Raw genomic sequence first — 12188 nt, forward strand, 5'->3', positions numbered from 1 at the left:
CAAGAAATACGTTTGGGAATGAAAATGTGTACTAAAGAATCACTAAAATAAACGTGCGCACAGAGTGATGTGATAAGAATTATTTAGCTCAGGTGAAATTAAGCTAACGACGGAAGCCTCTAAATTCGCCAATGCTAATTTTATTAGTTGCAATTTTTCAAAATAAACTCGAGTCTGACATTTTAAATGGAACAAGACTGCTTGATTTGGGACGGAGTTTAAATACTTGAATTTTATTGAACCGTTTAACAGCAATGATTAGCTACTCGACAAACACCGAATTATATTTTCTCAGTCATATTGTTCCGTTTTCTGGGAGTTGATTCTGTTTTTTTTTAAAGGGTGAAATTCAATGTTCAATCTAAAATCAATATCAGTAGAAATTAAGTTTCTTATTCATTGGCACATTGCCAGTACGACGTATTTCCCATCCCCGCGGTTCTTAGTTTCCCATTTTTTGCCATAAAAAATAAAAACCAAGTTTAATTGAAATTTAAACTCTGCCCTTTATCAAGTTGCACGTACACTACGCCGAAAAACGATTGGATCCGAATTTCAGTTTTAATTGAAACTACTGTCCACATTTTTCATTGAGAAAATGTTACGTTTTGTTATGACCTCTATTGTTTTCAATAAGTGCTAATGACTTATTTTTAATAAACACGATATAAAACGTTAATTTTAGTTAGTTGGAAAATAAGTACTAGTTTTGTTCTCGTGTAAACTCAGTCGGACATCTAAAACAATAAATGATTTTAGGAAAAAGCAAAGTCAATATTGACTATAAAGTGATATTTTATTTTTAATCAGTCGTTAATTGTATACAATTATCGTTTTCATTAAACAGTACACGTATAAGTGGCATTATTTAAAACTCACAAATTTATGTTGTTTATTTGATTGAGAAAAACTTTTTTCATGAAAATTTTATTGATACTTATTATAATAGTCATTAGCGTAATTCACAAGTATAACCTAAATTTTATTTAATCAAGAATAGTTATAGCTGAAAATTGCAGTTTCATTTAGTAAGGTAGTCAAACAGAAAATATGAAGGTTTCCTCTGAACCGTTAAACATTATTAAGTTGTAGCGTAAGAGCTTCCCTGAAGATATTATAATAGAAGTTGAGAGGCGCATATTTAAAGAGTAGATAAATGTGGCGTTTTTAACAGCCTACCAGACCAGACAATAAAATTTGCATTTTATGCATATAACTTATGTTTTATTAAAAAAAAAAAAATCATACATTAGAATTATCATCGTGTTAAGTTTTCATCATATTGGAACACCGTATTTTTATAAATATTTGTGAAATTTAAGATGCAAGTGGTTCTATAGAAATCTAATCACAATATTAAAGTTTCAATGATATTTTTTACTTATTTTTGTAGTTTTTATTGATAATTTAACTGTAAGAAATACTTTTATACTTGTATAAAATTAAAAAAATCACGAGTAACACCTCTATAAATAAGCTATTATTGTTGTATGATACTAAATCCCGTTAAGAATAATTTAAATATACTGAATTTCTTCAAAGATAATAATGATTATCTTATTTATAAATATTAGTGTTAAGTATAACATTATAACAGCAAACAAAAATTGAATCAATAGGCTGAATGCGTGCACTAATTGAGCACATGTATTATATGAAAATTACAACATAATTTGGAATTTTCACTCAGTAATTACTTAAATAAGCGAAACAGATGTTCGTACAGACTTTACTAATTTAATTTGTACGAGGTTGTAGGTTATCATTTGCGTCTGTTTATTAAATTAAGACGGTATATATATATATTAAATATTTTTTAAACTACCATTAACTGCATCTAACAAAAACACTAGTGGTTATTGTTTTTTGGCAAACAAACTAAATCCGAATTTTTCAGCGTTAGTTACGGATTATTAAGCCCCGACACCGACTACCTACCAAGAAAATGATTATTGATCTGTTGGGCCAGTTGGCACTACTTTTAGTTGTTGACCACTATTATCATTATCGTTGTCTCTAATGCCCCTACCTACTATTATTCTATGATGACCTTTTCTTCCGGCCAAAACTTACCCCCTCGTGGGAGTGCATACGCCGTCTGACTGTTCTAGACCGACATAATATTAAGTTTATGCGGAATGTACTTAGCGAGTATTAAACTAGGACATGGAATCGAATTCTGTGGAGTATCACGTCAACCAATTTCTGTTTCCGATATCGCCATTTTCTGACTAACGTACGTATTATGTTTGTGTATAATATTGCACGTGTAATGTAAACCGATTGGAATAGACTCGAGCTTTTAGTATAATGTCCTGTGTTTTCCGGGGAAACTGGATAGCCTCCGAGATATTTTTTCCGGACCATTAGCGCAGCTGCTTGTCGAACGTCTCTAAATGGGGTTGAAATATCATATATAAGTATATGTACACCGTATATATATTTAAGAAGGTCGATTTAAACAACAGAAAAACTACCATGTTGGCCTCCTTGTGTCCTGTCCGGTAGTAGTAAAACGGTTGACGATCCTCAGCACAAAATATTATGACGTTAATAAAAATGGGTGCGTGGGTGGAAAATAATAGGAGGAAATAGACACATTTTCGGTAATGGTCGACTTTGTGAGGACACTTCAAAAGATATTGTGCTCGTCACACGCGATTAAAGCATACCACCTTTTCCCTTATATTTTCAGTTAAGAAATATTGGTGCTTTTATTTGGTAGCTGCATCAGCGGACTATGAAGTAATAGAAGCATAAGCAAAAAATAATGATCAGTGTGTAAGACATGTTTTACCCGGTTTAAAGTTATTACATTGAGAACAACAAGAAAAAAATACACCGCTTGTTGATTTTATGTGTTTTTCTTTTATATTGTTCTTTTTGGACAATGTCAGAATGTAATAATAATGTAAACAATCTTTGAGTCTTCCAGAAGAATTTTCTAAGTTTTATAAATTTAATATTAATTACAACGGCTACAGAATCGATACTTGTAGTACTATTTTAAACTCGACGAGAAGATATTAACAGTTGTTATTAACAACTTGTTAATATCTAGTAACTGTTTATTAAAAAATATTTTGAACAAGTTACCTGCGCGCAAAGATCTTATTTACAGATTTATTTTTGTACTGTGAGATTTGTATTATTTATTTTTTGTGTGAAAATCGAGAAGAAGATTGACTCGGAGAAAATAAAATTTACATGATATAAACATTATGAAGAATTTTTTCTCGTATTACAAACTCAGTTCAACAACTTTTAGTTGTGAAATCTTTAAGAAAACACATTCAACAATGTTTTTAAAAGACTTTTAAAATAAATAGTAATCCAAAACGTGTGTTCGACAGTTGTAATGATCGTTAAGAGAGGCTACATAGTAGTCCCTTATTAGACACATACTCCTAACATCAAAATATTAATTTACTGGGTCCCATGGCGTATGTGACACCGATACGTTGTTTATTAATTACAGGATTACGTTACTAACGGTTGTGTTGGGTGTATATTAAAAGGGCGTATTCCTAAGCTTATCGAATTACAAGCTGACGGGACTGTCGTTATTCATAATATTTGTTCAAAAAACGTCATCTTGGCGAAAATTCATCGTCAAAGAGTATTAATAAATTATTTACGCGATAGAAAAGCACCAAAACATAAGGATCAACATTTGATCAATACACAAACATTCCTAATAATACTAATCGTCTAATTAATTAGGTTGAAATCAGTTAATAAAAAAACAGCTGGAAATCGAAAATGATAATCTTCAGCTATATGTGAAATTTTATATCGTCTGAACTAACATTTTATTTAAATAGAAAACTTTTGCTGTTGCAGATTAAATACACATGTTTCTTTAAAATATTTTGATCTAATGATTTATTCAAATCGTCGACCAATAGCTAAACATCAAACAATCGTAAAAGAAAAAAATTTTCCTCGTGTTATACTCAAACACTAATCAAAGTGACGATCAAATACTCTTGAAACTATGATGGATGATTTGAGTAGTTTATAGGTCATATGCGAGTGCATTATTAAAATTACTTTCCTGTGTTTGAACTTTATTAACTTAAAACTTGTTATTGAAAGGTGTTTTAAATTGTTGGAACTCTATATTTATTAGGGAAACTATAAAACAAGTTTAAGTTTCAAATGTAGACTCTATTAATATTCATCGTTGTTAGTTTTAATAAATAGTGATGAGAACTGTTGATAGTTTTTCATCTTAGTTTTGTAATTTTGTATAAAGTTGGATTTTGCCTATAATATTATATAGTTCGTTTCAAGCCATCATCCATTAGGGTAAGCACTAACGTAATTAATTAAGTGAAAAATTGGACTTATTTAAAAAAAATTATCAACGTTTTTTATGTAAGAAGTAAGACTTCAATCGCAGGCGTGCCTGTAGAACGCAAATACTTAAAAACAATGAAATAAAACTAGCGAAAAAAATGTCAAATTCATTGATTCAATCAATGTTCAATATCGAGATATTTTTCTGTAGTTTTATGATATGAATGACTGATATTTTCGATAGTTATTAATTTTTAGAAACCAAAGATATGACTGTAATCTGTGACGGCACTGTTTCCACAAGTTTTTAGTACAATAATTTCATCAGTTTCATTGAGCGCCGGTCTCATACAGTGAACCAAGTACACATTCAATAAGAAGGTTCCCCGAAACGTCCAAAGAAAACCCCTAAGCCCTTCACTTTACCCCAATGAGGATTATGGGTAATTCCTTTCACCGAGTTACTTGCGTAATCAATCACACATTTCGCGTCGGGGAGATTGTTACGAACATTTTTGGCAACGCTTTATTGAGATAACTCTTAAGACCACGTCCGCGATGGCAGATATACTTAATGTATTTATTTACCACGTTTTTATTGGTCTATCTTGGCAGTGACACTGAGTGCGATGATTTTTGCAGATATTTTATTATATTTTTACTGGATCTTATGAGAAACGTTTGATTTTTTATTAAAATTAAAATAATAACTATAGTAATTAGCGTCACTATTTTTTATGATTTCATTCGAAACATCTTGAGTTGAGTATTATGATAGCACCAAAAACTCAAAAAGTTTCAACTATTTAATGCGCTTAACTAGCTCGGATGTAAAATTATTTTAGATAATTTCACATTAATGATCTACTAATTTCACATTACTTTAATATTTAAAATTTATCATGCAAATAATAAACTCATTAGTTAAACTAAGACAGGCTTAAGCTCATTAATGTGCTTTGTCAATAGTCGTTAACATAAATGCTATTAAGGTCTTATAACTATGATAATTTAATCATCTAAACCAACATCATAAAACCAGTTAGATTATTTTTCATAGTATTCAATGTTAAACAATATTACAAAACAGAATAAACAAAAATCGAACATTTAAAGATTAAAATAGGAGAAAAAAAACTATAATTCACGAATTCCCGTATCTTTTACCATTCAAAAAATAGTTACTCGGATTTATTTTAAATTGCACAATTGTACTTTCTCAATGTTATTGCCGATTAAATACGTCAAGATGAAAATATGTAATAAATGGTAAATTTCAATCTTTATTTGGAGTTAAATAAAGTCGCCGCTAGACATGAATATGAACAATATATTATGGTTTTCTGTCTAACTCTTATGAGGTTCAATTCATCGATGGTAATCGCAATTGGTATAAAAATAAAGTATCGTCGTTAGAGTTTCCCATCTAGTTCAATACTCTACTTTGTTAAACGTGGTCGATTCGTTGCATCGATGGAATTTATAAAAGTGAGTGGATCCAGATTTATGATTTTTTGTCGCGGAAAAAACCTTTACTGGTTAACATAACCATTCGAAGGCAGAACATAATTAATAACATCTATTTCATTGAATTATTATACTTGCGATTCGCAATGTGCTTTTTCATAATCATTGTTTTTTTAAGTTTCGTGTTTAACAAACAAAGCCAAATGGCTTTTGTAATTTAATCATATAAATATGAACCCACCCCAAAAAAATCAATGCAATATCGGCTTACTTACTCGTGTAGATACAAAGGAAATAATTTTTACCTAGCCGTTGAACTAAACGAGGCTTTCAGTTTGCACTGGGTTATGTTATCCGGACCGACTTGTTTACCTAGTCAGTATTCCTTTCTTTAGTTCAGCTGGGAGACAGAGAGCTTAAAGGTTGAGCCAGTGTATTACACAGTTTTCGTGTATTTTAATGACCGTTTTATGCTAATTCTGGTGTGCAATGTGCTTAATCTTGTCGCGCTCAATGCTCAGAATGAGAATAGAGGGTAGCAGCGCAGTAGTAAGAGATGCTGGACTCGTTTTGCCACTAACGTTCCGGTAAATATAATCCCCAGCGCCGCTATGAAATCACGTGTGAATATGAATGTTTACTTAAACTGATCCCGGACAATATTACTACGGCTGGTTCGCGTAAACAGTAGAGCTGATGTTCATAAAGTTGTGCGTCGACATTAAAACATTTGCCCGTTTAACGGACTTAACCACAATTGCAATCACAGAGGAAATTGCCCATGAAAACAAAACGAAAATCGCGCGACTTTTAATATTTGATGTGCCTTTAACAGTCCTAATGAAATGATATGTAGCAGCTACTTCAAAAATCAAACGAACCCGTTCGTTTATAATTAAATAATAAAAGTTGACGTTTGAATAATTCATTGTAGTGCACTTTAATTGATTGTACTTTAACACCTTTGCATATTTTGTATTTTTGACAATTACTTCCTCGAATAAAAACCGTTCATTTTCATGTAATGTCGAACAGCAGTTTTTTTACCATCACATTTAGACTTTGTGTACATTAGATTTTTGTGGAAAACAGCGAAGAATTTCCATGTTAGCGTTATCGACGTTTTAATTGACCCCATCTTAAATAATTATTCTTCGATATTGACTAAAATTTCTCTGTTGGTCTGATGCCACTTTTTAAATAATAACAAAAGCAAGTTTAAAGAAATATATGTAAACACTGGGATGCAAACCATAGCCTTTAGTATTAAATCTATTGTCGAAAGAAGTTAGCGAAATAAAAGTTTCTTTGCAAGTAATTATGCACATTAAAAGTTTTCGCGGGTTTCATTCAAAACAACTGTAGTATACACGGCAGTATCTTAAATTATTAGGAAATAGATCATTAGTTTCAGCCAGTATAAATGAAAATTATCTCAATTAGTTACACAAAAAAGGTATTAAAAAAAAAAAAAAAAAAAAAAAAATGACTTGTGCAAGAGACGTGCCGTATAAAATATTGTTAACGCCGTAATAGGATTATGACCAATATCAGATTTTGTGTTTCCCCAAACTTTTCAAGTGGAAATTAAGTTTTGGGTGCTAAAGTGGATTGAAGTTTACAGAAACCGTGTAAGGTATATTGCACTAGAGTCGACAAATTTGATTGGATATCTTGTCACTGATGAAAGACGCCTAGAACTACTTGATTACGCAGGGAATACGCAGGTAGACAAGCAAAGTGACCGGACGGTCGTCCGTCTTGATACTTATTTTATTCGTTTTATTTTATCGCGCGTTTTAGCAATCGATAGCGCACGACCCTAATGCAGTTCCATCAATGCCAAGCACCAGAAAAAGGATCCTTGGACGTGTGCCGGGTCCAAATGGCCGAGGGTTTAAAACGAATATAACTTAATATATGGGTAGACCTATATCTGTGCTTCGTCATGAGTTATTTCCGAGCACCAGGTGATGTAGTTTGACAAAGTTGTCGCCATACTGAGAAAAGGAGGTTAGATAGTGAGAGTACAGCAAAACAATTGCTTGATTTATTATTTGTAGCCACTTAAACGGGTTAAAAGTTTTCCATACTACCTATTGCAAATGTATTAGAATAATGACATCACATTTTTTACACCCGAGAAAACTGTGAGATAGATTTTTAAGTGTCACTAGTGCTGACACTTAAATTAATATTGCCGAAAAGTAATAAAATCTGTGAAAATGAAAATAGTTTTAAGAAAATAACAAAAGACAGCCACTCGAAAAGTGAATTTAATCATATTGTCCGAATAAATAACATATTTTTATTTAAGTTATTTTTGAAGTACATTTAAATCCAGCATTAGTCATAAATTACTTTTGAGGCGCAGCGAAAATTATAAAATTCAAATCGTGGCAGTTGAACAGCTCATTACCAAACCATAAGCGCACATTTAAGGATAATGAGGGTTCTGAATGCTCTCGAGTCATAAATTAACACTCTTAGTTTTCTTCGCTTATTTCACGATTATTTATAATCATAAAAGCTCAATTATGGCCATAAATGCGAATTATAGCAGCATCAAAACTTAAATTTAATATGCACATATAACTTTCATCAATATTTCGAAATATAATATACCAATGTAATGTGTATTTTTTTTAATAATAATCGTACCTATAGCATCCATTTAACGAACACTGTTAAAATCTTAGAAAATAGTTAAACATTTTCTACGGAAAATATTAATTTAAGATACTAGTCAGTAGAAAACCCACGAGAATACATTTATTCCATAATTATTTTTGAGTATAGATTCATTATAACAAAGTCTTGAATAATATAATGGTGTACAATTCGCAGGAGTAGAATAAATAATAAAGTTAATAATTAAAGTGCAGATATGTTGTGCGAACTGAGTACCGCAGTAAACTAAGCATTTATGAGTTACATCGAAGATATATGTTATTAATATGCATTTGTTATAATTTGGTTTGCATAAAATAAATAAATAGGAACTTCAACGTTTTCATAATTCCAAGCAAGGCATACAATACAAATTAATTAATCAAAAACAATGTAATTTAATATTTTGTTGAAAAACAGAGTAAAATAGTTTGTGGACATGAAAATCTATTTACCATTCGCTGTATGAAAAAAAAAATATAATACATTTTCAAGAGAGATAAAATGTGACTGTAATTATATTGTAGTACTAACATATAACCACGTGTTTTTTTTTTTGAAATTGTTTGAAGATATATAGTAAAAAACACATTTTAAGAATTTATTCGGTCGATATCCGATTCTCAGATATATTTTGACTATGAAAAATATTTGAAAAGTTTGTGCTCAGATTTTTTTTGATACTATCTTATTTTATTACTACATGCAAAACCGTTAAAAATAATTATGGTTGTATTTTTAATAGACAGTTATATGTAATTATTTTTGTTTCTATGGAAATCCAAAATATTATAGTTCTTAACGAAGAACTTGATTAAAAATATATTCTCAAAATAACAAGATTTCGCAAGTTAAAAACGCCACTGAGGCAAAAAATAATAATAACCAGTTTACTATACAGCGGAACGTTAACTCTTATAAAAAAAACTTCATTTATTGGCAAAGTTTCGTACTTAAATAAATATTTGCTCGTGCCCCAACCCCACCTACCCTGTTAACTTCTCTGACCCCTTTTCAGAGAAAGGCCATCTCTGCTATCTTTAAAACCCCCGAGATCGTTTAATATTTCCTTCCGGACAAAACAATATTTCTACATTTATTTGTTACGCATAAACAAAAGCAACAGTTTTAATTCTTTCATTCTCTTACTTTATTCTGTTTAAACAAAAATATTTGTAAGTAACTGTGCGGGTTTCGAGCAAGTTTTGTGTATGAACGGTTCTTTTTTATTTATATTCATTTTGTTTTGCGTACGAATTTAAATGACAACAAAACGCAGTCGTTGGTTGAATGTGCTACACTTGTCAGCATGTAAGCGAATTGTGGGTCACAATGTTTTTTTTTAATTAATTGTACGCGGTTTGCATTATTAGAACATGTGCATGTTTGCATTGTAGATTCATGACTCCACAAAAAATGTTTAACATAACTAGAAATTAAAAGAAGGGAAACATTTAATTATTAGTGTGTAGGAATTTTGGTCATTATAAAAGTGAGGGTACATATAAACGGGTTTAATTTCACTGAAATATAACAGCTATGAGGAGAGACAGTGTAGCAGATTAATTTTTTTTTTATATAAAATCATTTTATTTCAAAGTTACACTATTATTATATAATACTTATTATGTAATGAAAGATTGGGCTACAAAATACATGAAATATAATATAAATAAAAAAGTTGTTCGTAAAAAATAATTTTCCGAGTAGATTATGAAATATGTTTCATTTATTTTTATTAGTTTTAATTAAAAAAACAATGCTTATGATACTTAAAATAATTATAAAGTTCTAGCATTACAAGATATGTTATCATTGAGACATTTATCTTTGTAACTTTTTTATTGGAGTAATTACGACGCAATCCTTTAGTTCTGTTAAATATAAAGTTTTAAAATTCGTACCAATAAACATTTAGTCAATAATAACAACTCTGAATAAGTAAATAAGAATTTGGTTTAAGTTGTGTTTGTGTTTCTGAGTCTTCGACAATAATAGCTAGTTGTTTTGTGAATATTTTATTTTAGTCTCGACAAATGTCAATAATGGGACGTGAAGTATAAAGTAACAAATTTAATAGAGATACACGTTAAAACTAAAAAGTTTTTATCGTGTTATAAATATACTGAAAAGTTAGCGATTTGCCAATAACATAAATTTAATATCTGTCATTGAAAATAACTAATAAATATACATGATTTTTATTTAAAAACCATATATCCTAATAATATTTGATGTGATGTATGATCTTAAAGAACAAAACAAATATATAAGATCCAAAGTTTCCCATTTATTGTAAATATTAGAAACTTTATTGGTATTATTTAAGAGAAGTTGGTATAAGTTACAATAACCTTGTTTATTAAAAAGTAGCACATATAATCATATTTTGAAAAAAGTTAAATTTTATTATTATAATATAATTATATTAATTTCATTTTCTGTCATTGGTTGTAAACGACAGAAAAGAAAATTACTTGTCATGATAAACGAAGAAAATATAGAATAGAGACCAATTAATCATCCAAGTTATCAGTACTTATTTAATATGATTTTAATGAAAAATAATTACGAAAGTCATTATTTTCAATCAACTATCACTAAATTAATAAATAAAATTGTTGAGCTCACAGAAAATATAACTTGTTCTAATTTACAAATTCACCTAATAATGTTAAATTAGTTCTGATATTAAACAATTTTTTGATATTCGGACAAAGAAAGATAAGAAAGAAAAAGTAAATTTGGGGTTAAAAGATTTAAATATTAAAAAAAATTCTCTGCGTTTAAGCATAACAAGACAAGTCTAGTATAATTTTTAAAATAAGTATTCATATATGAAAAATATGATTAAATGTAACTGATCTAAATGATCTAATCTGTCTTGAGATTATTTATCACTAAGGCGATAACAGAGTAATCGCCAATGTAATGAGATTATTACACATATTATAACTCTGTGCATAATGAGTCATGTTGACTTACCCTCTTATATACAAAGAATAAACTGACTCAATGCGTTTTAGTCTGAAAATACGACACTTTGTAAGATTATTATAACACTATAATCAAAAAAATCAAATAAATAAGAACTATTAGTTAATATATTTTATTTTTTTAATAAAATAATTTAATAAATATTTTTTACAGTGAAGGAGGAAATGTATTTTGAGTTAAATGTATTTTATTTGTAATGAGAAATGTAAATGTAAGGAGAAAACATTATAAATTTGGGATATTGCTTGTAAGTCAAAAATGTATATGCCAAAAAGGATAACTTAGACGAATGTTTTTATTTTTCATTATAATTTTACTAACTCAATTATTTTTTAAATTGTCATAAAATATAATATGAAAATAAGTTCATGAATAATTATGTTTTGTTCCAATACTAATTAGACTAAAACAATTGTTTTAGTAAATTTTCAAAATTTCAACTTCATTTTTCCAAAAGTTGCAATTTTACACTTATTTTTCTTTGCCAAAACACCACAGAATTACTACATTACATTTAAGTGAAAAATTTATCTGATAGAGTACCTACTTGATAGTTAAGAATCATTGAACAAAAAGATGTATAACAGTTTGTTGTGCAAATTCAATTAGCAAGAAGAACAATTAAGACAGTACCAAGTACTGTCTATCATAATTTTCTTTTAACTCGTTTTTAATTTCATTATTCTTAAGATGAGTTCATAAGATTTACAGCAATCGAATAAAAATCTTTTAATTTGAAGTGGAAAAATGTA

At 29.3% G+C, this 12188-nt stretch overlaps 1 long non-coding RNA gene across 2 annotated transcripts in view; it reads right to left on the minus strand.

Annotated features, from left to right (window-relative positions):
- LOC126904696 (uncharacterized) overlaps positions 1–12188 on the minus strand; it is a 53606-nt gene that overhangs the window by 15780 nt on the left and 25638 nt on the right. The window lies entirely within an intron of this gene.

Source organism: Daktulosphaira vitifoliae, unplaced genomic scaffold (genome assembly GCF_025091365.1).
Source record: "Daktulosphaira vitifoliae isolate Bord-2020 unplaced genomic scaffold, ASM2509136v1 Scaffold_4, whole genome shotgun sequence".
Lineage (NCBI taxonomy): Eukaryota > Metazoa > Arthropoda > Insecta > Hemiptera > Phylloxeridae > Daktulosphaira > Daktulosphaira vitifoliae.